The sequence below is a fragment of the Sciurus vulgaris genome (assembly GCF_902686455.1).
Source record: "Sciurus vulgaris genome assembly, chromosome: 1".
NCBI lineage: Eukaryota > Metazoa > Chordata > Mammalia > Rodentia > Sciuridae > Sciurus > Sciurus vulgaris.
Window position 1 is genome coordinate 60,573,744 of NC_136461.1, and position 12,800 is coordinate 60,586,543.

Sequence of the window (12,800 nt, forward strand, 5' to 3'; positions counted from 1 at the left end):
ATCAGAAAAAAAAAAAAAAAAAAAGTCTTCTGCAGCATTCAAATTAGTACAGGATTTTCTAAGCAATTCAAATCCAGAAGCCAAGAAAGGAATAAAAAGTTGAAAATAATTGACAAATATTTTAAAGTAAGAAACTTCTTATGTTCATGACATTTTCAATGACTGATTTTTTTTTTCAGAATATTGAAAATGCAAAGTAGATAATTTCTTTCAACATTCTGTTTTAAATTAGATAAATTTTCAAAGAAATCTCAGTGTGTTTGTTTTTTAATGCCTCTTTCTCCATCAACTAATTCTATTTTTGTAGCCCAAAGCAGGCTTTTGAACAGTGTAGTGTAGTAATTGCTTTATTCTGACAGGATCTTCCATATGTTGAGGATGTGAACATAATTCTTTGATTGGACTACTCGAATGTAAACATGCCCAGTGGGTAGACAAGTTCAGGTTGTTAATCATTTTCTGAATATTTATATGTTCGTTAAATTGTTAATGAGATTTTATGGTTCTTCTTCTCCTACATGTCAGAGATACCTGTTCAACATGAGGACACATTTGAGAGATTTGGTAGAGCTGTAAGATAAGGTGACTTCCCTTTTTTTTTTTTTTTTTTTTCTGCTGGCAACTCATGGCAGCAGAGTTCTTTGTCAAGTTTCTGTATCATTTCAGTTACTCCAGGCCACTGTCAGCCATGTGGTTTTCAGAGCTTCTCTGGCTTTGCATGATGGACTGTTCAGATCCGGAGGCATCAGAATGAAGCTAGTGTTTACATCTAAATGACTTCCTTCATTAAACTCCAACTTTGATTTTCACTATATTAAGTTTGTGTGTTGTTCAAAGTAATAAAATGATTTCAAGCATTTCTTTAATTGACTTTGTTTGTATAATTATTAAATTAAGATTGTCACTGAGTATTACTTCATCTGGAATGATAATTTCAATGCTGTCATTTTTACATGCCGTTTCAAAAGAATAGCAGAATTTTTAAATCAATTTTAGTACATAAATGTTGTGTTCATGCTGTAGGAGCTAGTGAAACTGAACTGAATAATTTCATTTGAAAGTCAGGCCAAAATGAAGTTATAAAAAGTGTAAACTCTAGAGCATTTTTAAAGAAGTTTAAATTAAATTTTAAAAATAGATTTTTCCACAGTTCATTTCTTCTCAAGTATCTACTATAATACAAGCCAATAGTTAGTAAAGAATTGCTAATTTAAGGTATTCTGGTGCTACCTCTCATTGTGGCATGAGGATCATTTGAACAGAACTCATTTTTTTTGTATATGAGTAAATAAATAATTCTAAATGGGGAGTAAGAAATTTCTTAAGTAGTCTAGTTGCTTATGCTTTTTAAATTAGTAGGCAGATATTTTATATAAAAATAATTCAAAGATAAATTTGGTTATAGTTTCTAAAAATTTTATAAAAGTTGAATTTGTATACTTTATATTGTGATATTTCTATAAATAATACATTGATCATGAAAAGGAAATAGATTTCATTGTAAAGATAATACATCATTGTCAAATTTAAATGCCTATTTAAAAGGAAACTATTTCAGATGAAAGAGAATGGAATGTAGATCGATTCATCTTCCATTACCACATAATATGAGCAGAGGAATGACCTTCAATGTCTTCCCAAACCTGCCTGAGATAAAATGGTATTCTCTGGATATGTAAGGGAGGGGGGAATGGCTTGCATTTACTCTGCCAATTCATCTTCTGTAACCTGTCAGAAATGGTCAATTCAGGATTACCAAGGACTCATTTTAATCTTGATTTCAATTTCTTTTCCCAGAAGCATTTTGTCAAAGAAAGTAAAAGTAGCAAAGTTTCCTGATCTGACTTGCAATTTGAATCTCTTTCTTTCTCTCTTTACTTCCAGATTAAAGACAAAACTGGAAGACCTTGGAATTATTGTCAACCTGTTCACCATTTCATATGTCCAATATCTTCTTGATGTGAAAAAGAGAAATGGAATCACTGATCTCATCAAAGGCTTTGATAACATCCACAGTAAATTTACTTTGAAAACCTCAGTTTTCGATTTGAAAAGCAGCCCCTTATCTGAAGCCTTGTAACAAGACTTATTAAAATTAGCAGAAACCTTTATAATGTCTGACTTGGCATTAAAGATTAAATTTTTTATTTTTCTACAGAAATGTATACAACACTCCATTTGGGAAAGGCCAATATTTTAGTTCACTTGTCGATGATAATCAGGATTTAATGAAATAAATGTGTCTGTGTTGATGTTTTGATTGTGGCACTTTGTCATTCTTTGGTTGGCAGACCCACAGGGGGCCGTTTTGGGTCCAGAAACTTTCTGACCAAACACATTCTATTTTTTTGGTCTACTTTCTTCTCACATATTCTTTGAGAATATCTGATGATCTTCCTTTTCACTAAGAAAGCTTTTAAAATCAATTATTTATCTTTACTTTCTAGGTTTCTTGAAAGTGCTACCCAATCTTCTTTCTGAAATATCAAATTTCATTTTACGGCTTGCTTCCTGTTGCCCTATGCTTCAGTTAGATGGAACTGCTCATCATTCTGTATGCAAGTCTGTTGCTGTTTCTTTCTTCCTGGGCTTCCCTTGACTGGAATTTTTCTTACCTCTAACAACTCATTCTAAGCCATACTGCAAGCCCTGTTGCAACTGATCAAAATACCTGATGTCCAATCTGTTAACTCCATAAATGCTTCACTGACTTCTTTTGCCAATTTCACTCTTTGAACTTGGGTTTTTTGCCTTGTCACTTAGGACACAATTTTCTGTTGGTTTATACACTGTAGGGTCTATGTGACCTTTCTTCTTTCAGAGTACTTTTCCAAGTACTTCCACTATATTTCCTTGGCAACCCAGTAATGCTTCCTTTCTTTTTATTGTTCCCTCTATGTTCTCTATATGGTTTTGACTGTGTATTCCCCTCCACTAGTTTGAAGTTCTTGGCACATTTAATGTTATTCTGCCTCTTAGAGTCCTTGTCTTATTTTAAACCCAATCTCAATTGAATCAGCAATCCATCTTCCCTGAGCCTCATATTCTACTCTATGAAAAGAAAAAATGCAGAAGCAATCAGCTAGGGTTTCCTTGATTGTTTCTGCATATCTTTATGTCCCATGTATCCTACTCCCCTAGAGCATCCAGATATTAGCCAGCCTGCTCCTGTCCCAAGGACCTCCCTAACTGTGTGATTCTCATCTATTCCTATATTCACAGGTTCTTTGTCATTCTGGGAAAAGTCTATCCATTTTTCTTTCTCTCATATATTTCACTTCTTCTTCTCATCTGTCAAATTTAATTAAACAAACAAAAATCCAAACCAAAAACTCACACTCAAACTTTATTCCCACTTTCTTTTTTCTCCCTTTATGAGTTCATCTCTCTTTTCCCCTTTATAGATAAAATGAATGGATATTTTAAAAATACTTTATTTCAGACCTCTGTAGCATTGAATATGGTTACTCCCTGTCTTCCTATACACCTTCTTTTCCTTCATTTTCATGGCATACCTTCCTCCTAAACCTCCGGCTACTCCTTCCGTGGAATCTTTGGTAGCTTATCCTCCTATAGCTTACTTCCTCCAGGCAATTCAAGGTTCTTCAAGGCTCAATCCAAAACCCTCTCCTTTCTCTCTCAATATTTTCTCCCTAGGTAATCTCAATCATACTCCAGAATCAGTCAATACCTCCATTCATTTCTATCTCAAATTTTTCCTCTGAACCAAAATTTCTACTCTCTTTTCCAATTTGTTTTCCAAAAGGTAACCAGAGAGGGAATTTTCAAAATTAAAATTTCAGATTGTCTTCCAAGGCCCTTTCCCCCCAATTCCCCTGCTTCTACTTAAAATCTTTAATCACTTCCCATCTTCTTACCCTGAGTTCTCTGTGTTCTTATCATCTAGACCTCTGTTTGATTCATGGTAATCATTCTGATTCCTCCTATTAATCCTAACCAATGAATTTATACATGCTGTTCTTTTCTCTTAGTTATTTTCCCATTCTGCTTTAGCTTAAGCCTGACTCTTCCTTCAGATACCAGCTGAAATATAACTTCCTCAAAGAAGAGTGCCCTGATCTTTCTGACTAGATTATTCCCTGACATATGGGGTGTGTTTTCTTTATGCCATTTACTGATTGCCAATTTGTCTTTGTTAGTGAGATTATTTGATTAATATTTCAACTCCTTTCTAAGATCAGTTACCAACTCTTTCTTTTTTTGAAAGTAAGTCCCCCATATGTACTATAGAACCTAATGCAGAATAGTAGCTCAATAAATGTTTGGTGAAAAAAATATTAATACATGATAAATTCCTATTTCGGTCTATGTTATTCATCAAAACACAACACTTTTCCCGTTGTAAAAGCTCTATAAATATTTGTTAAACTGTATTAGGTAATATATACTTTCAATGATTGAATGATATTTGAAAGAAAACAAAAATAGAGTAGCATCTGCAATTTAGAATAACACATTTATATTCAGCTCATCTCTGCTCAGATTATTTTCATATTGTTTTGTGTAGCATGTGAACAAGAGTCATGGCAATTCCTTTTCTTTTGGATTAAGAAATATTTGGTATTGTTCCTCAACTCATTTATTAGAACATCTGATTAAGGTTGGCCATACTAGTTTCTGGTTAAATTGAAATGTCACTTTGCTGTCCCTTTTAGACTGACCTGAATTGACTAATCATTTACATTTTACATGTATTAAACCCTGAGTTCTTGGAATGGAAAAATCAGTGTTGTCACACTGGGAGTGTGGTTTTGATGAATGTATTTTTCCCACTCCCCAGAAAGAAAAGTGGTTATAATAACTCAATAAAACATTATTCATTTTTCCCAGCATACCCCACATTTTGTTTTTGAAAGCAGCATGCATAGAGCAGTAACAAAAAAGTTGTTTTTTAAGGATGATTCATTTTAGCACAGTTTAAAGTAATCATTAGTTTGTGACCTTTCATTAATAGAGGAGATGCAGAAACCACAAGCAATAACCACTAATCACTAATTAAAGTCACTGATGGGAGAAATTTGAAAGAAACACTGTTTACTTTGCTTTGGAAGAAAATTCAGAAGTATGGCAGGGCTCTGGTTAAGGTTACAAATTCTATGCAGTCCAAGCCAGCTAACACCCAAATTGTGCACTCCATATTAAGCACCATTTCTAATTAAAATTTGAAAATATAACATTGCCTTTTTATTAAACAAAAATAAGTATCAATCCCCATTAATTAAAAGAAACTTATTATCACAGGATGAGGTTACAGAAAGCCCTTAAAAATTGCCACATTGATTTTGAAATAAATATTTTAATACAAACATCGATGAAATTATATTAAATAATTAAAAGTGAATCATGAGCAAAAAGCACATTACTCCTTATGTAATTTTAAAGTGACACTTAGTCTCCTGACTGGTCTTGCAGTCTCTTGCTATGACTATGCAAAAGCTCAACTTCCTGCAGCCAATGTGGTCTTTCTAAGTGTCAGTCACATTGTGTCTTTCCTTTTGTTAAAGTTATTTGATTTCTCTATAGCATTTGATTTACAATTTCTTCAGTTAAAAATGCTGGTCCTTCATGATCAGATAGATAAACACACATATAAACACACTCAACCTGTGTTCAGCTATATACAATACATACCCTTTTAAGACACATTTTCTTTCTCAAATGATCCATGGTGAATTTTCTCCCTTTCCTGACCTCTTTTCTGTTGAATTTTTCAAAACATTTCCAATATTGAATTGAATTTTATTCAGTTCAAATGTCATCTCTTCCAGGATGCTGATTTCTGATGCCCCAGTTTCTTTCAGAAACCCAGAACACCTGAAAACAAAACCCCATTCATAGGTAGTAACTGTAAGTATTTGTTCATGTGTATCTCAGGACAAATTGTATATATTTTGAGGATTGCATTTTCTTTAATTATCTGCTGTCTTCTGGCATTCATTTGTCACTTATCTTGTATTAGGTGTTACTCTCCTAGCTTGCCTTTGTGGACACAAAGGTTCAAGACACATAGCTCCCATCCTTGAACAGTGGATCAGTCATAGACAGACAAAAAGTATTACGAACAACAGTTGCTAACTGCAATAGTAAACAACAACAACAACAAAAAAATCTCAGTTTTGAGAACTGATTAAAAAAAAAGCTAACACCCATAATCACATAATGATTAGAATGACAAACTATAGTAATTTCCTTTTATCCATGGTTTCACTTTCTGTGGTTTCAGCCACCTGCAGTCAACGCCAATCAAAAGTATTACATGGAAAAATCCCAGAAGTTAACAGTCCATAAAATTTAAACTGTACCATTTTGAGTAGCTTGATGAAATTTCGTGCTATCTAGTTCCATCCCTCTGGGATGTGAATTGTCTTTTTTACCAGTGTATCTATACTCTATATGCTACCCTATCATTAGGTACTTAAAACTGTCTCAGTTATCAGATGGATTGTGGAGGTATCACACTTCTTATGTTCAAATAACCCTTATGTAAAATCATAATGCTATGTTATGATGCCTATACCATTCACCTCACTTCATCTCATCATATAGGCATTGTGGCATCTCTTATCACAAGAAAGGTGAGTATTTCACAAGATATTTGTGGGGTGAGAATTCACATATTACAGTATATTCCTATCATTATTCTATTTTATCAGTTGTATTAGTCATTAATTCCTTATGGTGCCTAATTAATAAACTAAACTGTCATAAGTATGGACATAGGGAAAAATATATTTTATATATATTGGCTTTGGTACTGTTTGTGGTTTCAGACACCTACTGTTGGTCTTGGAACATATGTCCTGTTGATAAGGGGGGACTCATTATATATTATTAAATGCATGTAATCTTTAATTTTTACTGTATTAAAGATAATTTATGTTCCAAAATAGAAACTAAGTTCCTGTCTTTTTTTTGCCTCATATTAATTTCAGTGAAGCATGGCATTTTAAGTATTTTATTAATTAGGAACTTTGGTTTCAAAGATCAGGTTCTACCCAGTCACCATGTTGATATAGTTATGTATTACTTAATAACAGGGACACAATCTGAGAAAGGCATTATTAGGTGATTTCATTATTTTGTGAACATTATAGAGGGTGATTACACAAATCTAGATGGTGTAACCCCTACATACCTAGACTGTAATACAATCTTATGGGACCACCATTGCATATGTGGACTTCCATTGACTGAAGCGTCGTTATATAGCACATGACTATAGTTCTTTCCTTACCTGACAGTGTAAAGGCTAAAGACTGGGACTTAAGCATTAGTGTGATTTCTATCTTTAAAAAACATAAAGTATTTTAGGATTCAGAGTGAAAGTTGAAGTTAGTGTTAGGTCAAGACAAAATACTATTATGCTTCCCAGAAAAATGGCTGACTTCAGAGACAAGCGAAACACTTGATCCTGGCAACTTTCCAAGCCTACCCAGTGGTAGATATTTGTGATACTTCCTAATAATTACAAGGACAAAGCTTTTTTCTTGATTATGCTGGCAGTTGCTGTTTGATGGAAGGATTACCACTCATTCACCAGCTTTCAGGATACTTGCAGTTTGAAGATCTATCTCTAGGACAATAGGAAAGCTACTGCCAGGAAGGATCAAAAACAGTGTGCACAGTTCAGGGATGGGGAGAAGGGTCTTGCTGTTGGGCAGAAACCTGATGGGGAAAGTAGAGGGCATCAGCTCTGGGTTCAACATGATCAATTTCCCATCATTGACTGGAGAGAGATTCAATTGATTTATTTCAGCCCAAAAGCATTCTCTAAGAGGTTATTGATGTGATTATATTGCTTTGGAGAGCACAGACACTTGCTAATTTGCTATATCTATTTCAAAATAAATAATATTCTTATTGTTAACTCAATTCTGGCGCTGTTTAATATTAGGTGGTCCATCTAGGTGTGCTTTTGTGAATGTTCAAATGGGTTTCTTGATCTAACCCAAAATATAGCTTTTGGTGAAACTGGTCAGCAATAATACCCTTTTGTTGATAAGTTTTTACAAAAATATGTATGAATGTTAGTCTAAAAATGAAATTAGAAGATCAATTAATTCTTGTGTAAAGTCCCTTGTAGAGAGAGTTTTAATTGAAGTTGGAAGACTATTTTTCTCTTTGTTCAGTTTTTGGTGACAAGGGCAGAGACTGAATAGAACATTTTTCTGAGCTCTTTTATCCATTTAAAGATACAAAAGAATTCTAATCGAGGTGTCTGTGGCCAGGGATGCTATGAGGATACACAGTTGAGTAACTCCATAAGTTGGACAGATCTTGCATTGATGGAAATTCCTTGATACTAAAACTCTATTTTTAAAAAATCTGGCATTGTTCCTGGATTTCTTGGCTCTGTGCCACCTAATGAAACACTCATGACATATATGAGCAGTCTTCCTGTCTTGCCTATAAAGGAATGCTTGATGATTTTATTAACATGAGCAGTTCTGAAACTTCCCTTTGATGAACATTCTAATAAGGATCCCTCTGTGCTAGCAAAGTACAGGGAAATAACAAGGAAGAACAAACTGATGAAAGAAAAGATACTTTTGATTATAACACAGAAATACATGGCAGGTATGTGACTTAAATAATTGCATGCTCCAAACCAGTATGCAATTCATAGACTTAGGCCTAGAGAAAGAACAATTTGGATTTTCAAATTGCAACTGGCAATGGCAACACAATATAATTATTCTTAAAAGCACAATCTTGATTATGAGAATTTGAGTCATGTAATTGATAATCTGCATTATTATTATATTTTTCATAGCTGAAAAACTTGTAAATGGATTAGGAAATAAAACAAAAAATGAGGTATTAAAATATTCATGTAATCAAAGAAAAACTAATAGTTCAATACAGAAGTTTGTAGAAATCATTGCAATCTAAATAAGGAAATTGTTTTCTCAAGTCAATCAACTCTTTAGATAAACTCTTTAGACTTGGTAGTTAGCTCAGTATTGGACTACTTACAAAATGAGGGAAACTAGAATATGCAAATGGCACACGTCTTTGTTTTTTTTTTTTTTTATTGTAAACAAATGGGATACATGTTGTTTCTCGGTTTGTACATGGCGTAAAGGCATACCATTTGTGTAATCATAAATTTACATACAGTAATGTTGTTTGATTCATTCTGTTATTTTTTCCTTCCCCCCACCCCTCCCACCCCTCTTTACCCTCTATACAGTACTTTCTTCCTCCATACTTGCCCCCCTCCCTAACCCTAACTCTAACCCTAACATTAACCCTTCCCTCCTCCCCTTTATGTGTCATCCTCCACTTATTAGCGATATCATTCGTCCTTTGGCTTTTTGAGATTGGCTTATCTCACTTAGCATGATATTCTCCAATTTCATCCATTTGCCTGCAAATGCCATAATTTTGTCATTCTTTATGGCTGAGTAATATTCCATTGTGTATATATACCACAGTTTCTTTATCCACTCATCAATTGAAGGGCATCTAGGTTGGTTCCATAGTCTGGCTATTGTGAATTGAGCAGCTATGAACATTGATGTGGCTGTATCTCTGTAGTATGCTGATTTTAAGTCCTTTGGGTATAGGCCAAGGAGTGGGATAGCTGGGTCAAATGGAGGGTCCATTCCAAGTTTTCTAAGGAATCTCCACACTGCTTTCCAGAGTGGCTGCACTAATTTGCAACCCCACCAGCAATGTATGAGTGTACCTTTCTCCCCACATCCTCACCAACACCTGTTGCTTGTATTTTTGATAATCGCCATTCTAATTGGGGTGAGATGGAATCTTAGGGTGGTTTTGATTTGCATTTCTCTTATTACTAGAGATGTTGAACATTTTTTCATATGTTTATTGATTGCTTGTACATCTTCTTCTGTGAAGTGTCTGTTCATTTCCTTAGCCCATTTGTCGACTGGATTATTTGTATTGTTGGTGTAGAGTTTTTTGAGTTCTTTATAGATTCTGGAGATTAGTGCTCTATCTGAAGTATGATTGGCAAAGATATTCTCCCACTCTGTAGGCTCTTTCTTCACATTACTGATAGTTTCCTTTGCTGAGAGAAAGCTTATTAGTTTGAATCTATCCCAGTTATTGATTCTTGCTTTTATTTCTTGTGCTATGGGAGTCCTGTTGAGGAAGTCTGGTCCTAGCCTGACATGTTGAAGATCTGGACCTACTTTTTCTTCTATAATCTGCAGAGTCTCTGGTCTGATTCCAAGGTCCTTAATCCATTTTTAGTTGAGTTTCGTGCATGGTGAGAGATATGGGTTTAGTTTCATTCTGTTGCATATGGATTTCCAATTCTCCCAGCACCATTTGTTGAAGAGGCTATCTTTTCTCCATTGCATTTTTTTGGCGCCTTTGTCTAGTATTAGAAAGTTGTATTTATTTGGGTTTGTGTCCGTGTCCTCTATTCTGTACCATTGATCTACCTGTCTATTTTGGTACCAATACCATGCCGTCTTTGTTACTATTGCTTTGTAATAAAGTTGAAGTTCGGGTATTGCGATACCCCCTGCTTCACTTTTCCTGCGAAGGATTGCTTTAGCTATTCTGGGTTTCTTATTCTTCCAGATGAATTTCATGATTGCTTGCTCTATTTCTGTAAGGTACGTCATTGGGATTTTAATTGGCATTGCATTGAATCTGTATAGCACTTTTGGTAGTATGGCCATTTTGACAATATTAATTCAGCCTATCCAAGAACATGGGAGATCTTTCCATCTTCTAAGGTTTTCTTTAATATCTTTCTTAGTGTTCTGTAGTTCTCATTGTAGAGGTCTTTCAACTCTTTTGTGAGATTGATTCCCAAGTATTTTATTTTTTTCGATGCTATGGTGAATGGGGTAGTTTTCCTAATTTCTCTTTCTGAGGATTCATCACTATGTATAAAAATGCATTGGATTTATGAGCATTGATCTTGTAACCTGCCACTTTACTGAATTCACTTATGAGTTCTAACAGTTTTCTGGTGGATTTTCCTGGTTCCTCTAAGTATATAATCATATCATCCGCAAATAGGGATAGTTTGAGTTCTTCTTTTCCTATTCGTATTCCTTTAATTTCCTTGGTCTGTCTAATTGCTCTGGCTAGAGTCTCAAGAACAATATTGAATAGGAGTGGTGAAAGAGGGCATCCCTGTCTTGTTCCAGTTTTTAGGGGGAATGCTTTCAGTTTTTCACCGTTTAGAATGATATTAGCCATGGGCTTAGCATAGATGGCCTTTACAATGTTAAGGAATGTTCCCACTATCCCTATTTTTTCTAGTGTTTTGAGCATGAAGGGGTGTTGTATTTTATCAAATGCTTTTTCTGCATCTATTGAAATAATCATGTGATTCTTGACTTTAAGTCTATTGATATGGTGAATTACATTTATTGATTTCCGGATGTTGAACCAAGCTTGCATCCCTGGGATAAAACCCACTTGATCGTGGTGCACTATCTTTTTAATATATTTTTGTATGCGATTTGCTAAAATTTTATTGAGAATTTTTGCATCAATGTTCATTAATGATATCGGTCTGAAATTTTCTTTCCTCGATTTGTCTCTATCTGGCTTGGGTATCAGGGTAATATTGGTTTCATAGAATGAGTTTGGGAGGGTACCCTCCTCTTCTATTTCATGGAATACTTTGAGAAGTATTGGAATGAGCTCTTCTTTAAAGATTTTGTAGAACTCAGCTGAGAACCCATCTGGTCCTGGACTTTTCTTTGTTGGTAGGCTTTTGATGACCTCTTCTACTTCATTACTTGAAATTGCTCTATTTAAATTGTGTATGTCCTCCTCATTCAATTTAGGCAATTCATATGTCTCTAGAAACCTGTTGATGTCTTCGAAATTTTCTATTTGGTTAGAATATAGATTTTCAAAATAGCTTCTAATTATGTTTTGTATTTCAATCGTGTCTGTTGTGATATTTCCTTGTTCATTCTGAATTTTGGTGATTTGGGTTTTCTCTCATCTTCTCTTTGTTAGAGTGTCAAAGGGTTTATCAATTTTGTTTATTTTTTCAAAGAACCAACTATTTATTTTGTCAATTTTTTGTATAGTTTCTTTTGTTTCAATTTCGTTGATTTCAGCTCTGAGTTTAACTATTTCCTGTCTTCTACTACTTTTGGTGTTGGTCTGTTCTTCTTTTTCTAGGGCTTTGACCTGTAGTGTTAGGTTGTTTATTTGTTAATTTTTACTTCTTTTATTAAATGCGCTCCATGAAATAAATTTTCCTCTAAGTACTGCTTTCATAGTGTCCCAAAGATTTTGATATGATGTTTCTTTGTTCTCATTTACCTCTAAGAATTTTTTAATTTCCTTCCTAATATCTTCTGTTATCCATTCATCATGTAATAGCATATTGTTTAATCTCCAGGTGTTGGAGTAGCTTCTGTTTTTTACTCTTTCATTTATTTCTAACTTCAATCCATTATGATCTGATAGAATACAAGGTAGTGTCTCTATCTTCTTGTATTTGCTAACATTAGCTTTGTGGCATAATATATGGTCTATTTTAGAGAAGGATCCATGTGCTGCTGAGAAGAAAGTGTATTGCTCTTGGTTGGATGGTATATTCTATAAATGTCCATTAAGTCTAAATTATTGATTGTGTTATTGAGATCTATGGTTTCTTTGTTCAATTTTTGTTTGGAAGATCTGTCCAGTGGTGAGAGAGGCGTGTTAAAATCACCTAGTATTATTGTGTTATGGTCTATTTGGTTTCTGAAATTGAGAAGGATTTGTTTGACATACATGGATGAGCCACTGTTTGGGGCATAGATGTTTATGATTGTTATGTCTTG